At 42.2% G+C, this 24,559-nt stretch overlaps 1 protein-coding gene across 11 annotated transcripts in view; it reads left to right on the top strand.

The window, feature by feature from the left end:
- LRRC8D (leucine rich repeat containing 8 VRAC subunit D) overlaps positions 1-24,559 on the top strand; it is a 113,256-nt gene that overhangs the window by 13,761 nt on the left and 74,936 nt on the right. For 6 of the 11 annotated variants that reach the window (XM_072754661.1, XM_072754663.1, XM_026004843.2 and 3 more), the window contains one exon: positions 7,248-7,405. The exons of 2 other annotated variants lie outside the window; for them this stretch is intronic. The gene's annotated coding sequence lies outside the window, so the exon portion shown is untranslated. Of the gene's footprint in view, positions 1-6,722; positions 7,025-7,247; positions 7,406-17,650; positions 17,997-24,559 lie in introns of those variants that run through there. 3 more of the 11 variants (XM_072754668.1, XM_072754666.1, XM_026004845.2) reach the window with 3 other exon arrangements.

The raw sequence follows: 24,559 nt of genomic DNA, 5'->3' as shown, positions 1-24,559 counted from the left end.
GTGGTTTCAGCACTTCCAGTTCAGTTTACTCTCTTAGGAGTTGAACGAAATGCTGCTCCCTTGTGCATTTCCTGGGACCAAGCCTGAACTTAAGCCACTTTTTCAAAATGTTACAGACCTCTCTTACTCCCATTTCTTGAGTTCTAAATCAACTACTGACATTTAAAGTATAATTTCTGCTGGGAAGGCAAACAGTTGTACCAAGGGAAAAGTGATTTCTCAACATTAAAGAAATTAGAAATTATAATTTATGCTTAAAAAAATAATGTTAGCCCAAGTTTTAGCTCTCTTCTCTCTTCCTTCTCCACTGCTCTTTATCCTGCCTTGTGTTTGCAAACCATTCTCATGACCTTCTGCCTGTGTGGCATATTTGTAGTGGGGCCAGATTATACATACACCACTGACTTTTTCATCAGACCTCCAAATTCGGCCTTTGAGCCCCTTTGTTTCTTTGAATTTTGCTAACAAAGTCTTCTTGTCAAAATGAATATTATTTCTCATGGAACTTTACTGATGGTGTGTAGAATAATGGGATCATGCTTTCTGAAGTTCAGACCTAAGGTCCAAAAATTTTAAACATATCCAATTTACTGTTGCTTACTTAGCTCAGTCTTGGCTTTTCAGGTCTGGAAGTGGTTAGTCCACCTCCATTGGATGTCCTAGCCCCTCCCAGAAAATTAAAGGAGCACAAAAATGAAACTGAATTTGTTTTTCTTCACCTCTCTGGTAATTTAACGGATTTGATCAGCTTGCCCTCATTTGCCCTTTTCTACCTCCCAAATTAATGTTATACAGCGTAATTTCTAAGTTACTTTTGAACACTGTTCCTTGTGGGTCTTTGCTTCATCATACTAGTAGAGATACCCAGTGTTTTTCTTTCTAGTCTGCTTAACTCCTGTGTGGTTCTTGTTGCCACATAAGTTTCAGTTGATTTAGTGATCCTGATTTCATGGGACACTGTATCGAATGCTTCAGGAAGATCAAAGTACATGGGGTTCCTTGCATTCCCTTCCCTTGCTAACTCAGTTGTGCTGTAGCCAGGCAATCCTGGAGCCTTGCAATCCAGAATTCCACGCAAGGCGGGGAAGCAGTTCTTCTTCCTGGCTTTTCCAGTCTGCGAATATCTTTTCCTTTCCTTCCAGTATCCTTTTTTTCAGCAACATATAGCAGGCTGTATATATCTCTTACCCCTGACAACCATTTTTGCTGCAAAAAGGAAAAACTCTGAGCCTTTCATCTGCCATGCTCATTGTGCCACACCCTTTGGACCATTCCCTCCATGAACTTTCACGCTGGAAAAACCCAAGCCCAATCTAATTGTGCCTTACTGGTAGTAAAACGTGTTGGTTGAAGGTAGACTCCGTGGCCAGCCAGGCTGCCCAAGTTCCAGTAGTTGCTAAACGGTGTTACTTTGGACAAATTAGTATCTCTGTGTCTGTTTCCTGATCTGTAATGCAGAGGTAGTCCTAATTTCTACCTCATAGGGTTGTTGTCAGGAATAATTGAGTCAGGACAAGTAAAGTGGTTAGAATTTGTTTAGCTAGGTTTAGTTTAAACCTTGGTGGATAATCTTTTCAAAAGTTTATAATAATGTTTCTGGATTTTCTAGGCATTTTGTTTCTCTTTCAAGCTGTTCACCTTAACCATTCCATTACAAGGAAAGGAAAGGAAAGGAAAAACAAATATCTCATTTTGCCTCTATAAACTATTCACAAATTGCCCCTTTTCTTTAAGATTCTATTATAATAGATCACTGGGAATTGATATATTTAATAGATAGTGATGTGTGTGACTTAACTCCTTATTAACTCCCATATTTTGCTTCCATCAGATATGTACAGACGTTTATATATTTTTAAAATCCTTTTTAAGAACATTATTTTCTTGGTTGTGAACATTATATTTATTTGACTTGTTGGAGCCAATCCTTTTAAGTTGTCAGATTTCTAATTATTTTTTAAGTGGATGGATGCCCAAAGAGAATTATTTTTTTCTTAAGATTTTATTTTTAAGTGATCTATAAATACCCAACATGGGGCTCAAACTTAGAACCCCAAGATCAAGAATCTCATGCTCTCCTGACTGAGCCAGCCAGGCACCCCTAAGTATTTTTTTAATAAGGAAGCAGAAATACCCACTACAGAAGATAAATAGACAAAACATGCCTTCCAAAGAAAAATGTCTTACAGGGCAGTGTTTAGTCTACACAATACACATGACGATCAACAGTCAGTAGATAATCCAAGGCTGTCTATTGCTAACAGTTTGTGCCAGGAACATTTTGAATACTCTTAAATTGTGTACAGGTATTTGCATTAGTCAAACTTTTTTTTTTTTTTGCATTAGTCAAACTTTTGTGGGTTTTTGCTATTCTTTCATATTTATGCTTTTTTAAATCGCTGAACATCAGCCACTGTGGCCCACTTTACTTACATACTTGCATACTAACTCAAGAGTGAGAGGGGAAACTTGGAAAAAGTATAATGAGATTTTGATCATCATAGTGGATCTGTCGTATCTGTTATTTTATAAAATAATACTCAGCTGCAGCCCCAGGGCATATTTGACTAAATATGTATGGACTTCCATTGCTAGGGTTTAAAATCAGTTGGCCTATTGCAAAATACATGTTTATAATTTATACTTTACAGAAATTTGGCAAGGTGATGAAGTGACATGATGCAGCTGAGAGAACATCGTGAGTTGTGTTTGAAAAATAAGATTCTTCTGAGTAAGAGTTGCATAGCACAGAACAATAAATCCATAGCCCAAAAGCACCCACTCATTTCTCTTCAATTAAAAGGAGGAAGGACAGACCCAGGGTGAGGTTAGCTCCATTACCTGCTGCTTTGAGAAAATGACTTAACATCTGTGAGCTGCACTGCTTCTTCTCACACAGTGATAATGACTCTTCCCTGAAAAAGCAGTTCTGCAAACAGGGGGGCAAGGCATGTGAGCGTCCCAGGTAAAGTCACTAATTCTGTGCAGTGCAGGTGGCTTCATATGTGTGATTAGAAGCTGGGGAAACTGAGGCACTAAGTCTTGAGATATACCAGCTCAGGCCTGTTAATCACCCTGACCCTGTGTTTCTGCCCTGTAGCTGGGTCTTCTAAGTCATGCTATGGAATGCTCTAAGCAGTGCTTTCCTTCTCAGCTTGTTCAAAGCCAGGAAACTCTGTGCCCAGAAGGGACCCTACACTGTCTTGCTGGCCAATTTTTAAAAAATGATTTGCACCCCTCTGCTGTTATTTTGCCATGGGAAATGACATTCTGGCTTCTTGAAAATGGCTAATAACCACTGTGGGTAAATGCCAATCAAGCCAGCCAGTTGGCTCCGAGAACATCTTCCTTGAAAGCCATGGCCCAGGTTTTGCAGAGGCTAGGAGGTGAGTGTGAGTGCCAGAGACCTCCTTTACAGAAAAGCCTGTTGCATGTGCCTCCTGGAAGTGCAGACAGACAGGGACACTGATGTGAAGGCTGCTAGGGCAGAGAGGCAAATCTCTTAGGTAAGCCAGACGGCTTGTCAGTTTTCTTTTTCTTGTTTGTAAAATCCAGCTGTAATAATGACCAAGAATTCTCATACAAAGAAATCTGTGACAGACATTTTTAACCACCAAAGTAGGGTCTTTTTCTTTTTTAAGATGAAGAAAGATAAGCGGCATCATTTAAGATAATGGGTATATTGTCTCCTCCTCCACACCTGTTAGTCCTCAGACAAGCTATCTCTTGTCACTTAATTTGGAGCCTCCAAAATGGCTTTTACAGTATTGCCATCTTCATCCACAGACTGCTGAACTTAGGGAGTGGAGGCTTCCTTTCTTTCTTTTTCTTCTTTCTATGTATTTCTATGTATTTATTCATGAGACACACAGAGAGAGAGGCAGAAACTTAGAGGGAGAAGCACGCTCCTTGTGGGGAGCCTGATGTGGGACTCGATCCCGGGATCCCAGGATCATACCCTGAGCCAAAAAGGTAGATGCTCAACCACTGACCAACACAAACCAGGTGCCCCAGAAGTGGAGACTTTTGAAAATGAACTTTCAGTATTCTTCTAAAATCAGTTATATCTCTTGTGGTATGATTTGTACCTGCTGGGGAGCATATTTTTCTCTTTCTAGGAGGTTGTGATTTTAATTTTTTAAAAATATTTTATTTATTTATTCATGAGATACAAAGACAGAAAGAGGCAGAGACATAGGCAGAGGGAGAAGCAGGCTGTCTGCAGGAACCCGTTGTGGGACTCCATCTGGAACCCCGGGATCAGGCCCTGAGTCAAAGACAGACGCTCAACCACTGAACCACCAGGTGTCCCCTAATTTTTCTTTTTTACCTCAATAGTTGTAAGGTAGAAACACCTCTCTATGAAACACAGAAGGTGTAGGAGAATACCTAAATGAAAAGTACAGCTGAAAGTGTGATATGATACTTAGACCTTGTAGCTATTAGGAAACCTGCCTGTAGGAATGTTGTATGTATTATCCAAACTGTATACTTTGGGATCCATGCAGGTTAATTTAAGCATATTTCCTTTGGTTTTTCTTAAGAGTTTCTTTTTTCTTCAGAGCTTTTCCATCTAGGCTCTTGGAGTTATAATGAGTAACAGAAATGGGGATCCCTGGGTGGCGCAGCGGTTTGGCGCCTGCCTTTGGCCCAGGGCGCGATCCTGGAGACCCAGGATCGAATCCCACATCAGGCTCCCGGTGCATGGAGCCTGCTTCTCCCTCTGCCTGTGTCTCTGCCTCTCTCTCTCGCTCTCTGTGTGACTATCATAAATAAATAAAAATTTTAAAAAAAAATGAGTAACAGAAATGAAGGCAGGGATACCAAAATGTATTTTAATTAATTAATTAATTAATTAATTTTTTCCAAAACGTATTTTAAAACAGAATTGCATCCTCAAAAACATGGTAATTATTGACAGGGTTGTTTAGATGAGAGAGAAGTGAGAGAAGTTTTGAGTTACATGCCTTCCTTTCTGCTTCCCTCCCACCATGTACTTTGTGTGTGTGTGGAGGGGGGGGGATGGCAGTGCTTTGAGAAAAAGCATTAAGTCTGTGAAAAGAGATGAAGAGTTGACAGACAAGTCCAGGGAAGCAAGGGACTGTGAGAAGGTAAAGGTGGCAGCCGATGCAGAGCTGGACCCTAAAAGGATGCTGAGAGCCCTCAGGAAGATTTCAGCAATAAGCCCTCATTACACTGAGCATGCCCGATGGTTGGGACTATATCTCTGCCCCACACCCCACCCGCACCCTGCTGCTGCACTTGGACTGCCCTTGCCATTCACCTGCACAATCTACAGCTCCACGGTGTGCTCCTCAGTGAGGGGGGAGGCAAAGGGCAAGTGAGACGCAGTTCATCTGGACACAGGATAAAAGCACTCACTTCAGCAAGCCTCTGGGGTCTTGCATTGCCAAGGTTCTCAATCATCTTTTTGCATGTGCTTTGCTTCTTGGCTTGTCAGGAGGCTAATAGCATGCTACTGACAGGTGAGTGTGAGCTAAGGGCTGAAGCAGAAGGAAATAGAAAATAAGAGAATTTCGACAGTTTTACTAAAAGTTGAGGTCATGTGTGTATGTGTTGTTTTGTTTTGTTTGCCCTCTTTAAAAAAAAATCCCAGTTAGTGAAAAAGAATTCAGGGAACAAATATTAGTCAGCCGATTAGGTTCCGAACTTGCTCAGACTTTGTACCTTGGCATAAGAGAGGCTATCCTAGAACCTTTTGAACTTTTGCCACTGAGTAATTCTGAAAAGGCTGAAAGAGCCAGTAGTAGATAGTAGGAAAGAGCATGGTGTCCTCTGCTCGGGTAATCAAGGTACATACTACTGAGGTGGGTAAGGACCCTGGCCAGTTCAGCCGGGTTACAGCATGGAAATTGCAGGATCATTTAGAGATGAAGAAATGGATCACAGATGGTCGCTGGGTTTGATTTTTCTCCCAGGATTCACTATTGTTTTGAGAATTAGCAGAGTGTAGAGGAAATGGCCCAGATTTTATACTTAGGAAAGACCTGTTATTCAACTCTCCATTTGACCACTTTCTAGCTGAGACATCAGGACAGTTACTTAACTTCTCTGACCTTGTTTCCTCAGTGGGGAATATGAGAATAGGACATTTGTAGATCTGTTGGGAAATGTTAAAACTAAGAGCAGATTAGAATGAGATGCTGTCTAGCGCAGAGTAGGAGCTTAACGTCCATTGATTAATTTCTACTTTCGTCCAAATTTGGTTTTTCGTGGAGCGTAATGATCTTACTCTGCATGCTGCGTTTTGACACACGAATAACTGTTATTTAAGCCATCAGCTTGATGACAGAAAGAGCTGTTTATCTCAGACCGTCCTGTAGGTGCCCTGTGATCCGAGAGAGAGAGATTCGTGTGCAAGGGCAGGCAGGGTACAGGTGAAGCCGTCCGCACCTGGAAGCCCAGAGACCCGGCACTGCACACACATAGGAACTCCTGGAGCTGGCGCGCTCTGCATGGCAGATCCCTAAGCCATCTGTCTCCTGTTTCTTAAACGCTACCCTGAAGTTCACCTTAAGTGGGGGGCCAATGCAGGGAACCCAAACTCCGGATTCCCGAACCGCTCTGTGATTTCATAAGCACAAAGAAAGAACTTGTTTTCTGAAACGATACACTATGCCGTTATCATCTGCGTGGAGCTGGGATATGCAGTGTTGGGGGCCTGTGCGGATGGGGTTGCTCGTAGTAGAGACCCCCCCCGCCCCCCCCCCCAGCACCCCGGGCAGGCGGCTGCGTGCGCGCTTCCTTCCTCGGAGGCTGCCGGCACCCACGAGTGATCTCCCATCCCGGGGCGCCTCCAGTTGCCGAGCCGGAGAGGATGTGCTGGGATGTGGCTGTTCACTCTACAATTTTGCATAAATCCAGCCTCCACTCCCCTGGAAAGGCTCGGTCCCCGTCTTCACACCTTCCCCGCGGCGATTCTGTTCCCCGGGCGGGGGCGGGGAGGAGAGGAAAGGACGACACGAGGCCGAGTCGGGGAGGAAGCGCGCGGTCCCTCGACTCGGTACAGTCGGGAGGGGAGGGGCGGCGGGGCTGGAAACGGAAGGGCTGCGAGGCCTCCGCCACCGGGCGGGGGGGGGGGGGGGGGCGGCCGGCGGGCGCGGGCGCGGGGGCGGGGGCGGCCGGAGTTATGCAACCCGGAGCCCCCCGTGCTCGCTGCCGGGGCTGCGCCCTGCACCCCGCCGACCTCGGGTCTCTCGCTTTCTCTCCCCTGTGCCTTCAAACAGGAAGTGCACGGCCGCCTGTAACGTGCCGCCGGTCCCGGGATGGAGGAGTGAGGTCCCCGCCGCCGCCGCCGCCGGGTCCTGCCTGCGGAGCGCCCCTCCCCGCTGAAGCCGAGTCCCCGGAGAGCGCCCTGAGGGAGCAGGGTGGCCGCCGGGTCCAGGTGCGTGGGGTCAGCCCGCGAGCATGCGGGCCGGGGGTGCCCGGGGTGCCCGGGGTGCCGCGCAGCCAGCGTCCAGCCCCGCGCAGGGGTCTCCGCCGGGGAGGGGAGGGGAGGGGAGGGGGGGCGGCCGCCGGGACCTGCCCCCCTCGCTCGTGCAGCCCGGGAGCCCTCCCCGAGCTCCCGGCTGCCCTCGCCGCCCTCCCCGCCGCCGCCGCCTCCTCCTCCCCCTCCTCCTCCTCCTCCTCCGCGGAAGGAAAAGTGGTGCCTGCAAGTGGGGACCCAGGGGGAGACACAGAGGGGAAGGGGAGCGACAGTCTCGGTGCCCGGGCTCGGAAATTGCACCCCTGCAGCACAGCCCCACTCTGTTGGCTGCTTCTTCTTCTTCTTCTTCTTCTTCTTCTTCTTCTTCTTTTTTTTTTTTTTGGAGGGAGGGGGCGATGAGGGGGGAACCAGACTTCCAGGAACGGAGCGAATTAAGGGAATTAGTGATGCGGCGGCGCGCTGGGAAGGGCAGCCGGTGCCGAGGTGTTTAGTCTGGTGTCTGGCTCGTTGGAGCTCGGGTGGCGGCTTCTCGGCCGGGCCGTGCTCAGACAGGAGGTGCTATGAGAGGTGTGAGCCAGACATCTTTATTCATCGTCTTCCCTTTCCCATCAGAGCAAAGCGGAGAGTGACTTTTCTCGGGGTCCCCAAGTAGACCGTTGGCGTACGCGGGCACCTGGGCCCCTCCCCGGCTCCCAGGTGGGGAGGACACTGCTGGGGACCCGACGGGTGTGAGGCGCGGCCCGGCCCGTGCGGCTTCTTTCCCCGGCAGCTCCGGCCTCCGCAGCCCAAGTCAGATGGACTTCCCCCTAATGAAAGCCTGGCCTTGTTTCTCTGCCTATATTTATCCACCTGGTGAAACTCCCGTCTGGTGGAGGGTCACTAAGGGAGGTTGGACGGTTGAGAAGAATCAGCTCCAGGGGAAGACTGGCCTCAAATGCAGTGTTTGAACAGTGTGCAAGCTCCTCTTGCTCTTTTATGTTGGAAGAAGGGATGCAAACAAATGGGGGGGGGGGGGGGGGGAAGCAGGATCCTGCGAGGAAGGGTCCCTTTCCGCAGCCCAGAGGGAATATGCAGAATGCTGCCACCCTGTGCGGTTAGCTCCCTCACCTTACTGGGTGGCCAGGCCTCATCCCCAAGCGGGATCCGTTGTAGATTTAAATTTATGATGTCAGATGCAGGCTACGTGATTCTAACGTGTGCTTTTTGTAATAAAATATATTTCCTACCTAATTTTGCTTTGAAAGGAAAATCTTTTGTAGTCAGATAGTCTAATAAATTTGTACTGCCCTCTCCCTCTCTTCCCCGCCCCCCCCCCCATCAGTAGTGGTTTGAATTCTGTGATCCCATTATTCCAATGGTCCTTCAGAACTTAGTCTCTTTTAAAAGGCAGCTGCTTTAAGCATTGCGATAATATCAATAATTGCCATAATTGTGTTAGCAGTAAATAGCCAAGATACACTATAAGAACTGAGCAATTAATTTCCTCTTTTTCTAGATAGATGGACGTGGACTTCTTAAATTTGAATTTCATTGTGATATGTCTGTGTTTATGCCTCTTCTCTTGCCAAACATATGACAAGATTAAAAGTGAAAACAATTTGTCAGTGAGAGAGACTCTTGAAAGACCCGTATAACCATAGTACTTTGCCTTATACCCGAGTATACCCTTGGCCCTCTGGTTCATTAATTTACTTGAGGACTTACTTCAGCATCAGTCATTCTGCTTCAGCAGCCTTTGTGACTCTCCAAACGTGTACCCTATATAGAAACAGGATTTATTTCCACCCTGGCCGAGTTTAATAATTATTAAGTAATAACCCAGGAATAATGATAACTGATCTTAAGAGCCGCATTTTCTGTTTACAGAGCACATTTGCTAGATCTCATTTATAATGTGTTATTCCCTTTAATGGTCTGGTGAAATAGAACTCATTTACTCCATTTTATGGAGAGAAGAAACTGAGGCTGATGAAATGTGACTTGTCAGTGGTCATATTGGTAAATGAAGATGCTCGGACTTCAACAGTCTTTTGATTTACAGTCCTTGGCTCTTCTGTAATCTGGAAAGTTGCAACCTGAGGAAGAGATGGCAGTGCTGATTCAGGGGTCTTTTGCCATTCCAAGAGAGGTAACACTGACTTGAGGCTACTACATCTTCCCATCTTTTCCCACTCTCTCCACCTAGAGGTCAAAGGTTTCTTTGTGGTGATTTCCACCCCCTCCTCCACATTTGTAATTTACACTTCCTCTGTATTAGTGACTAGATTTAGCTGTGTTTGCATCAATGTGATTTATTTTCCGCTGCCAAAATTCCAATGACATATTTTAATTTATGGATACCTTGTATCAGGTGTTAGCGAACAGTATCTTTTTGAAGGGTCAGATTGGCATATTGTATCTTTTTAGAATAAAAAAGGTAGTACTTCTGGTTTACCCCTACAACACTTTATGTCCCAGGAAAGAAATAATATATTAAAAAATGATGTGTGTGACTCTGTAGAGCCCACTACCATACATACCATACCACCACCATACATAGCCCTCCAGCTTCCCTATTCCAGTTTGGGATACCCACTAACAAGGTCATATTACAGAGGCACCAGACTGGCTCATTGGGTAGAGCATGATCTCAGGGTTGTGAATTTGAGTTCCATGTTGGACATAGGGATTACTTTAAAAAAAGAAAGAAAAGGTCATGTTATAGAAAGAAATTGGAAAACCCATATACACCTTATAAATTAAGTATTTTTGTAGCATTCCCTTGATGGAAGTAAGTTTATTTTTCTTACCTTTGCAATGCTTAAAGTTAAGCCTCTCTTTAGCTAATATCTTATGTTGCATTGAGAATATAAATTAAAATGGGGAATACATTTTCACTGGGAAATGCTGGATAAAAGATTTATTTTCTCTTCAACAGTTGGAATATCTGTCGTGATCTATAACTTCTCCTTAGAATTGTGTCAGAGTATCAGGAGAAAGGGAGAAAATGGGGGAGGAAAGAGATAAAGTGAGTGATTTTTGTTTTATAAGTGAGGAATGAAGTATGTATGTTTTCTTAATACACAATGCACTGCCATTTCTGTTTGGGACAGTTACAGTGGCTTGTGAATAGGAATTAAAGCATAACACGCTTTGATGTTAAATGCCAAGGAAAAGTTTATGACCAAGGGAGGACTAGGGGTGGAGATAAATGTGTTAGGATTTTCATTCATTTTTTTTCATGTCTATTATAAAATAAAAATTGTCTTTTATTGAAAATTGTAACCTTTAGAGCAGCATTTCTCAACCCTTACAAAAGTTGGGAAGCTTTTATTAATATTTAAAGATATCAAAGATTGGGATCCCTGGGTGGCGCAGCGGTTTGGCGCCTGCCTTTGGCCCAGGGCGCGATCCTGGAGACCCGGGATCGAATCCCACATCAGGCTCCCGGTGCATGGAGCCTGCTTCTTCCTCCACCTGTGTCTCTGTCTCTCTCTCTCTCTCTCTGTGACTATCATAAAAAAAAAAAAAAATTAAAGATATCAAGGATTTTGACAGGCTTAGAGTTTCACTTCTTGTTTCTGATGATTGCTAATATTTTGTGACACAGGTACTATTTAATATCATTCAACTGAGTACATATTGTAAATAATGACCACATTATTATAACAGCATCTTCCTGTTTCTATAAAGTAGTAGTACATATGCTCACTTCCGCCAGCATCCTGAAGTCCGTAGGTTTGAAAATCAGGGCTGAAGTTAAACAACTGTTCCAGGCTGGAAATGCTGAGGTGGTAATTTAAATGTATAGTACGCTCACCATCGGATTATCAAGATTCCCAGGTAGAGATTTTCCCCTTTGGTGTCCATTAAATAGATGATGTGTAACGTCCTGACTTTGGATCTGATTTTGTTTCAAGGTTAATTGTTTTTCATTGTCTGCTTTGAGGTCTTAGAATTACTCCATTGCAGATAACTGCAAGTCTTCTAAGAACATTTTGCCTACATTACTTCTATGAATGCTCCTTCCTTAATGTTTGTTGAGTCAGGACTCTTGACACCAGTTGCATAATCACCACTGTCTTAAGTACACCGAGCAGCAGCCTTATATTCATTTCCCAGAAGCTAAAAGAAGTTCCTCCCAACCGTAACCTTTACCATTTTTGATAAGTATGTAGAAAGAGATATTATTTATCTCTATTCTGTAGTGGGGAAAAAAAGTACTATAAACTCTTATTGAATCAGCCTCTTTGGTTTCCATGCCTGTTGCTATAGTTTTGGTATTCTGTTTAAGACAGGGGAGGCTGAGCACCAAAATCTCTTAGGGTTAGTGCATTTTTTTTTTTTTGAAGATTTTATTTATTTATTCATGAGAGTCACACAGAGAGAGGGGCAGAGACTTAAGCAGAGGTAGAAGCAGGCTCCCTGCAGGGAGCCTGATGAGGAACTCGATCCCAGGACCCTGGGATCATGACCCAAGCCAAAGGCAGACATTCAACCCCTGAGCCACCCAAGGGTTCCAGTGTTACTCTTTAAAAAAAAAAAAAAAAGAAAGAAAAAGTCGCTTCCTATTTATTGAACACCTCATGTGAGTCAGACACTTTACTTGGATTATCTCTAATCCTCCTAGTGTTGTGCAGGGTGAGTAACATCCCTGTTTTATAAGTGAAGAAACTGAGGTGGGCAGAGATTGTAACTTATCCAGTGTACAGAAACTAGCTAAGGCCTGGACTGTTTTTGATTCCCCATGCTCAAACACTCCCTCCTGTATATCTGCTTTTTTGTCAGTCCTTAACCTCACAGGGGAAAAGAAATGATAGAACTCTGCTTAGTGTTACCTTTCACTTTATCTTTTCAGTAAGGGTTAAGTTATACCCATAGAGAATATGTGTTAGGAAAGAGAGGCATAGGGGATCTCTGGGTGGCTCAGCGGTTTAGTGCCTGCCTTCAGCCCAGGGCGTGATCCTGGAGTCTCGGGATCGAGTTCCACGTCAGGCCCCCTGCATGGAGCCTGCTTCTCCCTCTGCCTGTGTCTCTGCCTCTCTCTCTGTGTCTCTCATGAATAAATAAATAAAATCTTAAAAAAAAGGGAAGAGGGACATACATGGTATGAGTCAACATTTTTAGAAATTTTATAAACAACATTTTATAAATATTTTTGGCTTTCATGTAATATGTATGCTTTTTTCCCCCTAAGGAGCCTAGATATATTGAATCTGTTGGTGATAGTTTCTTGAGGCAATATTGCCCATAAGTAGCATTGCTGGATCTTAGGTTCTAAGTGTACTGATTTTCCTAGGAGCTCTACAGGTTGTTGTCTTAGTGAACAGTATCTCCACTAGTACTGCATGATGATTTCTTTTTTTCTTAACAAATTTCCTGATTTTTGCCAATCTGATGGATGTTACTTGTACTTCAGAGTTTAATTTTGCCTTTTTATGATGACTAGTGAGGTTGAGCATCTCCTCAATTTACTTAATTCAGTTTCCCTTTTCTGTGAATCGGGTCTCTTCCCTCTTTCTGGCCAGAAGTTCCTTGAAAGCCTTCTTCTGGCATTCCTGTATATTCTAGAAACTAAACCCTTCTTAGCTTTAGGTATTGTGAACACTTTCTCCCAATATGTCACTTGCCAGATAACTGTCTGTGGTGACTTTCATCAACAACAAAATTTTAAATTTTAATGTAGGTGAACCCCATTGGTTTTTGATATTATTGTGGTCTGTGCATTGAGTTATTTCAGGAATCCTTCCCTATTCTAGGCTTAGAGTTTAGTTTTTCCTCACTTTATTAATTTTATAGCTTTCCTCTTGAGTTTTATTTGGAATTGAAGCTATGAGGTAGAAACCCATTTTTACTTTTAAAAAACTATTCATGGGCAGCCCCGGTGGCACAGCGGTTTAGGGCCGCCTGCAGCCCAGGGCGTGATCCTGGAGACCCTGGATTGAGTCCCACATTGGGCTCCCTGCATGGAGCCTGCTTCTCCCTCTGCCTGTGTCTCTGCCTCTCTCTCTCTCTCTGTGTCTCTATGAATAAATAAATAAAATCTTTTAAAAAAAATAAAAAAAAAATACTGGACATATTGTTGGCCAGTTTCACCAATACTATTTATGAAATAATCCTCTTTCTCTACTTCTACATTTATATAGATCTCTTTCTGAGAACTCTTGTTTGTTTAGGTGGCTTAATTGTGTGCTCCTGGGTCATTAATACACTTTTTAAATTACTGTGGCTTTAGGGGTGCCTGGATGGCTTAGTCAATTAAGCATCTGCCTTTGGCTCAGGTTGTGATCTCGAGGTCCTGAGATGGAGCCCCCATGTCAGGCTCCTTGCTCAGCTGGGAGTGGGCTTCTCCCTTTCCCTCTATCCTGCCCTTGCTCACACGCTCTATGTCTCTCTCTCAAATAAATAAAATCTTTAAGAAAAATAAAGTACTATGGCTTTGAAATATGTCTTGATACATATGCATTTATATAACTTGATCTTATTGCCAAGATTAATATAAATTTGAAAGTTTAAAAATAGATTGTGTTAGGTAGATTTCTTGCTGTTACTTGCATGTTAACTCTTTACACTTGCAAACATTTTCTAGAAATGTGTTTACTTCACTAGGAACATTCTGTATTTATGTAATAACATATTTTAATTTTAACATCTCTAGTATTACATTTCCTTCTCAGTTTTCTTTATTTCTTCATTTTTAGCAATATGGCTCCCTTCACACTTGGTCATCTATGTAGGGCAAGGGGGTATCTCACTTCAAAGGCTTCTCTCTAGTCAGTGCTCTGCATGTGCTTATAGAGCTAGGATGTGCGTTCCTGGTATGGCTTTTGAATGAATGTTTTATGAGGTGTGATGCTGTAACACATGGCTGAACAGCCTTGAAAGCCTGTTAATTATAGATGTCTCTTTATTATTGGGAAAACATGGCCAATTTTGGCTTGGTTTTCTCCAGTTCTCCAAGTCCACTTCTCTCCACTCTCTTCTCAGTTCACTTGGTCTCATTCCACCCTGAATGCTGGATCACTTGGTTTGATAAACAGGCATTTGTATGCCTACACAAAATATAGTGTCTTTTTTCCATAGTTGATAAAATGGCAGGAAACCATGTTGTATATAACATGGCTTATCATTATAAATAAATTTGAAATTACTGTGGGGGACAAATTGTGGTCTCAAAATAGATATTGCATGACATGGTTGTCTGGACCAAAGATGCTCCCCTTGGCCATTAGTTGTAGCATTATATGGGTGATAGGCTATATTTTATTCTTCTTTCATCCGGAGATCTTAAGGTGTTTTATGTATGTAGGGGAGGGTTGCAGTCTAACTACTGAAATTTAGTAAGCTTCCACAAAGTCCAATAAAAGTATAATGTAAAATGTTTAAAGTCTAAAACCTGCTTAGACAGCTAAGACCATGTCCTTGGGCTCTTAGAGTTGTTCTCCCAGTATGCTTTAAACAGGATTTATTAGGTATTCACCTAAGTTTGATTATAACAACCCCAGCTACTGACCTGATTGAACTTATATACTCAGGAGAGGTCTTCATCAGTGCTGACATTTTCCATTTCTCATTCAGGTTCCTTTATGCTCACCTCACCAGCTGTCAGATCCACCTGTCTTACCAGCCTCCTCTCTTGCTCAGTTATTCTAATATAATTGACAGCAAAGCTACTTCATCCATTCGACAGACATTTGCTGGGCTCCAGACTACTAACTCTTAGTTCCCTTATCTCTCTTCCTCCTACCTGTTGTGTACCAGTCATTGTGCTAAGTTCTGAAGATACACTGTGAATATGACACAGTGCCTGACCTCAGAAGATAGACACATAAATCATTAACTGAGACTTAGAATGTGAGGCACTCTACAGCAACATGTTGTGATAAATAATAATAGAGGGTGAGACATAAAGGAGGCAGTGATTTGTTCTTTCTTGTCCATGAGGAAAGAATTCATGAAGGAGGTGATTTTGGTGATTATTAGAGAGATGGGATTATTTACTAGGCTGAGCAGGAGAGAAAAAAACAGAAAAAAGAGCCCAGGTTCAGAGCCCAGAAGAGCTCAGTGCATGAGGAACAGGGTGTGAGTGACTGGTGCAGAGAGGTCGTGGTGCAGAGGGAAGAAGGGGCGCTGCATCTTAGTCTAGGTTCTTGATCCAGCCATGTCTAGGGCCACACCTGCTGTTTCTGGAAGTGTGGGTTTTTTCCTGATAGCATTGTGAAATCACCAGAGATGAAATAAATGTTTAAACCATGGTCTTAAGGTATATGGAAAGGAAGCAGGGAGAAGTCTAGTGGCTATTAAAACGATCCAGATAGAAAGTGAGGACTCAAAGTATGGTGACAATGGTGGGGGAGGAAAAGAGAAAATAGGTTTGAGACTCATTTAGGAGAGAGAATTGGTTACTGACTGAATGGGAAGTGGGAGGGGAAGAAGAAGAAGACATAGGAAAGAGGACTCTTGATGTTTCTGGAAGATTCACTGTCTGAAGGTGACATTAGTCAGAATGGAAAATATGAGAGGAGCCTTTTGGAGAGAGAGCAATGAGATCAGTATGAACTTAAGTTGGGGTGCCCTTGGGACACTGAGTTGATCTTGAGAGGCCTCGCCCCCAGGGAGAAGTCAGGGTCGAAGATGTGTTTTGAGGAGTGACTGGAATGGCTGGTTGTTGCCATGAATGTAGCTGAGACCACCCACGGATGGCCCCAGTGACCAGAGACCCAGCAGACAAGAGGAGAAAGAAGGATCAGGGAAAGATACAAACAAAACTAGTGGGACTGTTGATCACTAGGGTTTTTGTTTTGTTTCAATATATTGTCATACAGTCCTTTCAGCAATTATTGTTATTTGACTTTTACAGATAAGCTCTCTAAAGCCCCGGTAAGCAAAGCCACCTAGGTGGTAAATAGGGAAAAGCTCTCGGGTCTGTCAGAGGCCGCAGGAAGGTCAGGTAGAGCAGAGATTGGGAGTGGGAGCCTGGGTTTGGCAATGAGGTATTCAGTTGGTATTCAGTAGTCGGAAGAGTTCTTAAATCTAAGTCTGCATGGTCGCAGGTGAGCAGAGAGTAGGTGTTGAGAACGGGAGCACCAGCTGGAGTGTGTATATGTACACGTCTGTCCGTGAAGGAATATTTTTGTGTGTGCAGTCATGTCTCGAAGTTGTATCTTGTTTGAGAATAGTGGAGAGGGAGTGACTAAAGGTGGGAGAGAGGATAATTGATGCAGGAAGGCTCCAGAAAAAAACCCAAAAAAAACAAAAAACAAAAACAAAAACAAAAAAAGCCAGTTCTGGTCAAGATCTGGGGTGCAAGCACGGTCAAAGGAGGTGTCTTGAGAGGGAACAGGGACATTCATTCCTTTGGGGCAGGAGAGGAAGAGGAGGTATGGGTGCCTGTAGATGAGTGTAGGCAAGAAGGAAGTGAGGAAGTTCATCCTGAAGGCTCGGGTGTTCTCAGTAAAGAAGGAGCCTTTGGCAGCTGCTGGGAGTGAAGGGGCCTCGGGAAGACAGTTGAAAGTTAGTAACCGCAGACTTGGAGAAAGGACTCACTGAGGTAGGACGCACAGCAGTTGGGTATCATCGAGGGCCCATTCGGGGCTTTGTCGCCGCCATTAGGTGCTGATGGTGGGGGCTTTCCCTGCTGATAGGGCACAAGGAAAATCATGAATGGCCTTTGGAAATAAAACACAAAGGCCTTGCCTGAAATGTTAGGTTTAGATGGTGATTTAAGGACACTTAGAGATGCCGGGCAGGGAGGAGGAGTGAAGAGATTGGACGAGATTGGACGTCAGGGAAGGCCAGTCCTGGTCCGAGGGCCTTGGGGACCCGCTAATCTCAGGGAGCCCCCCGGTCCTCCTCTTTCAGGGGAGGAAGTTACAGTTCGTGTCCTCCTGAGTCTCCCTCAGCGTCAGCTTGTTCACCAGTAGACCACGGGGAGCGGACAGAGGAGTGAGAGTAGCGCGAGTCCTGTCGTTTATCATTCGTGAGCTGCTCCGATGGCAGCTGTCCCCAGCGCCTTTGGGGAGGTGACAGCACGAGGCCAGGCCGGCTGTCGTGAGCACGCCAGTGTCCGCGGCCAGGCTGCACCCGGTAGCACGTCGGAAAAGGGGAGCCGGGCGGGCTGTCAGGGCGGGTTCGCCGTGGGTGCGCCAAGGCTCCCCGAGACTTCCCAGGCCCCCTCGTAAAGAGACTTTGCACTTGTCATCGTGCCATTGCTTTCCCTTGTAGGACTGCGCTTTCCTTTCCCTGGGTTACGGCTCCCTCCTCCTCAGAAACGTCGCCTGGTAGAAGAGAATTCAACAGTTGGAGGAAGGCCGAGCATTATTTCTAGCATCTTACGTCAAAAGGCTTTTCTCCTTTCCATCTCCTTCCCTACACCTCGACTTCTTTGCTGGTCGAGCAGCCAGAGACCGTTTGAAGCATTTCATCATTTAAGGCCCAGTAGGGTATGTTCTTCCTCCGGAAGGTTTACTTTTCAAAGCCATTTAAACTGTCTGTGCCTCCTGTTAAGAACGTGGATGACATCTCAAAGCCCCAGAGGTGTGGCTAGCATTAAAAAATGAATCCAGATCAGGTGAGTGGCTCTAAGAGATTATTGTTAATAATTTAATGAGCCTAAACAGGTAATAGGACACCCTTTTAGAAAAGTAAATCCTTCATCTTCCTCTGTGCTGTTATATATTTGAGAGAAACTTGGGCATTTCCTTTTTTCCTCATTAAGCTCTTACACAACTTAATGCTTGGAAAATTCTTCACAGGAAGAAAACAGGGTGTAACAGTTTGCGTGAGACCTTTTCTTTTTTTTTTTTTTTTAATTCACCCTTTTAGCTTAAGTCTGAGAATAGTATTCTCTCTCCACCCCACTGCTCTAGTTTCTCTCCGAAAGCCTAAACTTCTCCATATAATTAAATATTCTTCAAAGTGAAACATAGTTTGAAAAAATTAAAGCCATTTAAACGTGAAGTTAAAACATAGTCTATAAATGTGTTCTTCCATTTCCTGAGAAACAACAGGAAGGATTTGCTTTCTCAAAATAAACTAAGTAGCCTGACTGTGAACTTAGAGTAGTAGAGATCAAAGATTCCAGGATCATCACACAATGGGAAAAGTTTCAGTCATTTTTTTTCCGACCTCGGAAAATCAAATCGAATGCTTTTTTTTTCACTTTTAACATGAGGAGCTGGGGTATGTATGTGAAATCCACAAACATGCACTTAGCATATGTGAAATCGTCATGGTCTAACCGCTAATACTTCTAGGAGGTTCCACTTCCAAGATGTATTTGATTAGTATGGGCATGCTAGACATGCAAGGATGAAGATGCCTTTTTTGGATATTCAATTCAGGAAGACTAGATGAAGACCAACATATAGCATTTCAACTGAAATATTCTAGATCAGTGAATTATTTCATAACTTTGCTAGTAAGAAAAGTTTAACAGCTCATGTTGGTCATTGAACTACATGGAAAAAGGAATCTGCTACAGTAACTATTTATATATCATACACACACATCCTTGGATAGGAATAAAAACATTTATTAATATTTCTCTACATCTAGAAACAAGAAGTGAGAGCTCATCTTAAAGAAAGGAAATCAGCTGTGTTATGGTCAGCAGAGTTTTGTTTGTGAGATATAAGCAAGATTAGGGAGAAATGTGGGCATTAAGTGTTCAGCGATCATTAATTTGTGAGTTCAAATAATATGCAATTCTGTATTCCTCAAATTGTATAAGTAAGTCAACATTTTGAAATATTGGGCATTGTTTATATGTATTAGGGAAATTATATATATATTGAGAACTTTACAGAATTTCTCAATAAATCGAGTTTTGTTTTGTTTTGTTTTAAGATTTTACTTATTTATTCGTGAGAGACACAGAGAGAGAGGCAGAGACATAGGCAGAGGGAGAAGCAGGCTCCCTGTGGGGAACCAGAGGTGAGACTCGATCCCGGGATTCTTGGATCATGCCCTGAGTCAAAGGCAGAGACGCTCAACTACTGAGCCACCCAGGTGTCCCAATCATTTTTTTTTTTTTCTGTGCTTATCTTCAAAACAAGGTAGAAAACATCTCAGAGTACCATACAGCTTTGATCTCAGTTTCTTTCTTACTTTGTTTTTAACCTAAGTCTATGTTTACAGTGGGTCTCTCATAGACCATGTATATTTGTTTTGTTTTGTTTTATCTTTAATGACCATGTGTATTTGGATCTCTTTTTTAAAATCTAATCTGTTAAACTGTATCTTTTAATTGGTGTATTGACATGGGTCCCATTTGAAGTAATTATTGATATAGTCACCTTAGTATCTACTATGTTTCTAACTATTTTCTATTTGTTTCTCCCCCACCCCCTTTTTAAAAGATTTTATTTATTTATTTGAGAGAGAAAGAAATAGAGAGAGACAGAGAGAGAGCACAAGCATGGAAGAAAGGGAGAAGCAGGCTCCTGCTGAGCAAGGAGCCCAACATGGGGCTTGATCCCACAATCCAGGGATCATGACCTGAGCTGAAGGTGGACGTTGAACTGAGTCACTCAGGTGCCCCTTCTTCTCTTCCTTCTGTGGTGGGTTTTTTTTTTTTTTTTAAGATTTCTTTCTGGGAGAGAGAGAGCATGTGTGTGCCCTTGCATTCACAGGGCAAGGCGGGGCAGAGGGCAAGGGAGAGAATCCTCAGACTCCATGTTGAGCACAGAGCCTGATGTAGGGCTTAGTCTCAGGACCCTGAGATCATGACCTGAGCCAAAGTCAAGAGTAAGTCACTCAACTGACTGAGCCAGCCAGGCAGTCTATGGTTTTTAAGTGAACATTTTATAGGATTCTGTTCTATCTCCTCTTTAAGCATATCATTTAAACTTTTTGCAGAATTTTTTTCAGTGGTTACCCTAGAGTTTACAATTGATTTTACTTTCTGAAGAAAAAAAAAGCAAAAACATGGTTGTGTGCATATGGAGTGGAAATAATTTTGGAAGGATATGTATTAAGACATTGAGTAGTTAATCTCTGGGTGGAAAGATTATAGACAATCTTTACTTTCATTTCTCCAGTTGTCTGTATTATCTGATTCTTTTAATGGCAAGCAGGTATTGCTTTTATAATCAGAAATAACAAGGCTCTTTTCATTTCAAAGAGAAAGGAAAGGTCAAATCATAGCAAAACAAGCTGAAAATCTCCTATGGTTCTACAGTTTACACCTATCTTGTCTTCCAGCTTGAGATAACTACCACGCCCCACAATTCCCATTACTGCATTGGGAGTAAAAAAGGAAAAGGGGTTGGCCGTTTCTTACCTTGCACTGGGAAGGTTGTCAGCTCCTGTCCTACACCTTGTCTGCCTACACAGTGAGAATGAACCCTCCAAATGACTTAGGATCCATCCACTATGTGGTTTGACATAAAAAAGGTTTTCACTTATACAGAGTTAACCAGCTTCCTCTCTTTCTATATAATTAAGTTTTCATCTGCATGGAAGGTCCTTATGGCTCTTTACTGTCTCTCAAAAAATAATGAGCAGAGTAAGAACACTTGAAAAGTAGTTTAAAGTATAGCTTTCCCTATAAAACTTGTAATAGTTTTTTGATGTGCTGGTATGAAACCTGCTGTCGTCTTGGGCGGGGTGGGGGCAAGAGGGTTAGAGCTGGTACATTTGGTAGTAGGTGAAGAACTCGTAAGTGATGCAGGGTCATTACTGTCCTTATTTCCAAAAACTCCCCTTCATGCAGTTTTAGAGAAAATCACCATTATTGTTATTATAATGTTGATTATATTCTCTGACTTTGAGTTTGCATATAAACCAAACCAGGTTAAGGTTTAAAAAAGTTTCATAGCTCAATGCAAACAGATAAAATGTAGATTTTCTTTAAAAAATGGTTTTAGTACCAACTAACCTGCCAGGTGTTTTCAAGAAAGTCAGAAATTTTATGAATACCATAGTTTGTCAGCCTGTAAAACTGGGATCATTATCTTTTGCTGCTTAATCACTGCATTCAAGTAAGCAAAGACCAATGAAGCTTTTTTGTGTCTTCTGAAAGAAGAGCATCTTTAGAAAGCAAACCAGTGTTATCTCTATTTCCAAGTTAAAATTGTAGGTCTCCATTTTAATATTCCTTATTATTAGAGCTAGGAAATTTCATTTAAGGTAAGAAATGAATTAATCTTCATATTCTGTTTAAAGCTAATAGAATTAGGGATCCCTGGGTGGCGCAGCGGTTTAGCGCCTGCCTTTGGCCCAGGGCGCGATCCTGGAGACCCGGGATCGAATCCCACGTCGGGCTCCCGGTGCATGGAGCCTGCTTCTCCCTCTGCCTGTGTCTCTGCCTCTCTCTCTCTCTCTGTGACTATCATAAATAAATAAAAAATTAAAAAAAAAAAAAAAGAATTTAAAGCTAATAGAATTAAACATTTTGACATATACAAAAACAATTAGAAAAATTATGAAATAAGCGTAAAAAGGAATTCATTCACAACATTAATTATTGCGACGGTGTTGAGATAAATACAAATTTTGAAGGGAATACAAACATACAAATGTTGCTAGTTAAGGGATTATGGGTAGAATTTAATACATTTTCTCTGTATTATTTTGCTGTTAAATATTTTGTAAGAAGTAGAGACATCAGAGATCAAGTTCTGATTTCTGATGCTTATTAAGATAGGCTTGAAATGAATTTTTATATTTGCAGTATAAACCATATTCGTAAACTCTTCAGTAGGTGCAGGAGTAAGGGTAAATAATTGGTTCTTTTTTAAATTCACTTTTGAATGAGAGACTTGATACATGGAAATGTTAGTGGAGAAACAATGATGAGAATTCTAGGGGTTGTTACTGTGTTACCCATTTATCTAAGCATTACCTGTATTGGCTTTGGTCCCTTTGACCTGAGCTGCCATTAGTCCCTTCGGTTTTTAACTTGTCAACATCCATGTTGTAATATCCTGTCTGCCTTTTTGCTCCTCAGGTACAGCTGTGAAAATTACTTAAGTGAAGAATGGTTTGGGGGTAAGAACTGTGAATGGAAGAAAGAAATAATCCTCTCATTATTTTAAATAGGGAGAAAGAGGATTATCTGCAACCCTGAGCTTTCACCCTAAAAGAACTGATAGTATAATAGGTTATCTTTGCTTTTCTAAATGTAAACCGTAATGCTTTAATAAGTCCTCTTAGAAAAAAAATCAGTAGGCATGAATTTTGGTCTGCCTATCATCCACTTATTCCATGATGGTTCCTCTGTGTGTTTCCTAATCACTTGCTCTTTGAAAGAAGTGTGAGCTTGTGATCAGCGCTGCCACAAATGCCCAGTATGAGATTTGGATATTAGAGCAGTGATTTGACAAAGAGGCTGACTCCCATTTTGTGCCTTCAGGAGGTGGTTACAAACAGTGAAGTGAAAATTCAAAAATTGAAAAAATGATTTTGGCAACACCTGGTAAAAATACTGAATATTAAAATAATATTTCTATAATTGCCAAACTAATATCTGTTATGTAGGTACATATGAGTTACCAAACTTATGAAGTATTTTATATATTTGTTAAAGTAAGTTTCCCTGCTTTTTTAGTGTTTAATTCTAGATGAGTAATTCATGTATTTTAGAGGGCTATAACGGTGAGAGCAAAAGGCAACATTTTTACAACAGGCCTAAAATCCAATTTACCAAGTAGTATTCCCACTTTACAGATGGAACTTTTAAAAGCCAGGTAGTTTAAGTTGAAGGTCACACATTAGATGAGCTTTTCATTTTTAAGGAAGCTTTCATTAGTACTGGGAAAGAAAGCTTACAAATCTCTTACTGAAGGCAGACTTTTATCTGAAGCATTCCAGGGTAAAGGCAATGTACAATTTAAGCTTTTCGAGAAGAAATAAAAATCTCTGCACTCTCTGATCTCAAGTCAGTAATATTTTAAATGAAATCTTTTACACTAAAACTTAAGGCAACTCTGATTCCTTTCTTAATAGAAATAGATGTACATCATCCTCTCTGAAGTACCTAATCAGAGACAGACCCAATTTCAGCCTTTTCTGTAGTGAGTACAAATTCCAAGGTTCTTAACTCTTACCTTACAAGTCTTTTTTTTTTTCTTTTTAATTTGTAGGATTTTTGGAGATTTTTCTTGAAATTTTTCTTACATTTTCCATTCCCCTTTGAGTTATTAATGGAGGCTTTGACAGGAAACCTTGTGGCTAAAAGGGTGTTAATCTCTTGGAATAAAGGCAGCAGGTGGAAGTTGCAGAGAGACAGACTTTGGCTTCAGAGGAGGAAGAAATCTTCTTCAGAGCTCTGCAGAGCTGGACCGAAGTGCCCTGTGATGTCCAGGGTCTCAGTGCTGAGGGCACCTTGGAGAGGCTGTCTTCAGTCAAAGGTGCAGAGAGCCCAACATCTCCCCTTGTCACAAAGTGAGCTCTCTGAGGTCATAACGTGCATACGTACCATTCACTCTTAAGTTATATTTTCTAAACCTCAGTTTGCTCCTTTTAAAATAGGGATAAAATGATGGGAGGCTTATCATGTGAACTTAATTGTATGTAAAGCCCTTGGTATAGTTATTCCTTCCAACTGAACATGATTCTCTGTAGCTTTTTACTCTGTTTCCCTTTTCATTTCCCTCTGGTCTTCCTTTTCTGTCCTCCCATTCATTCTTTCTGAGCTTTTAATTATTTTTTTTCTTACCCACCTCTCTACCAGTGGTGCCCAGGGGTCCTTAAACCATTGATAAAGCCAAGATTCATTGCTGCTTTAGCTTTCCCATGAACTTTTACTATATTGCTTTCTGTGTCATCATTGATGGTCACGAAAGCACTAAAGGGCATTTGGGTATGGAGAGGGAACACTCTTACCCTATATAAAGGCTTATGGATGTAGAAATCTGTGTTGGTAACATTTAGTTTCTCTTTAAGTTTTTATTTTTATTCTTTTTTTTTTTTTGAGCCAAACTCCTGATCATAGATGTTGTATTTGACAGAGAAGAATAATATTGGGTCCAGAGGGGCCAGAAGCATTATTTTAAGAGAGAACATTCAACATAACTTTAGAGAATCTCTGTAGATACTAAATGGGCAACATAAAAAATTTATTCAGTACAAGCTATTTGAAGACCTACTTGCTTGATAGAATGGTATCACTTAGAAATGTGATAGAATCTC

The sequence above is a fragment of the Vulpes vulpes genome, chromosome 3 (genome assembly GCF_048418805.1).
Source record: "Vulpes vulpes isolate BD-2025 chromosome 3, VulVul3, whole genome shotgun sequence".
NCBI classification, from domain to species: Eukaryota; Metazoa; Chordata; class Mammalia; order Carnivora; family Canidae; genus Vulpes; species Vulpes vulpes.
This window is presented reverse-complemented; position numbering and strand designations above follow the sequence as displayed.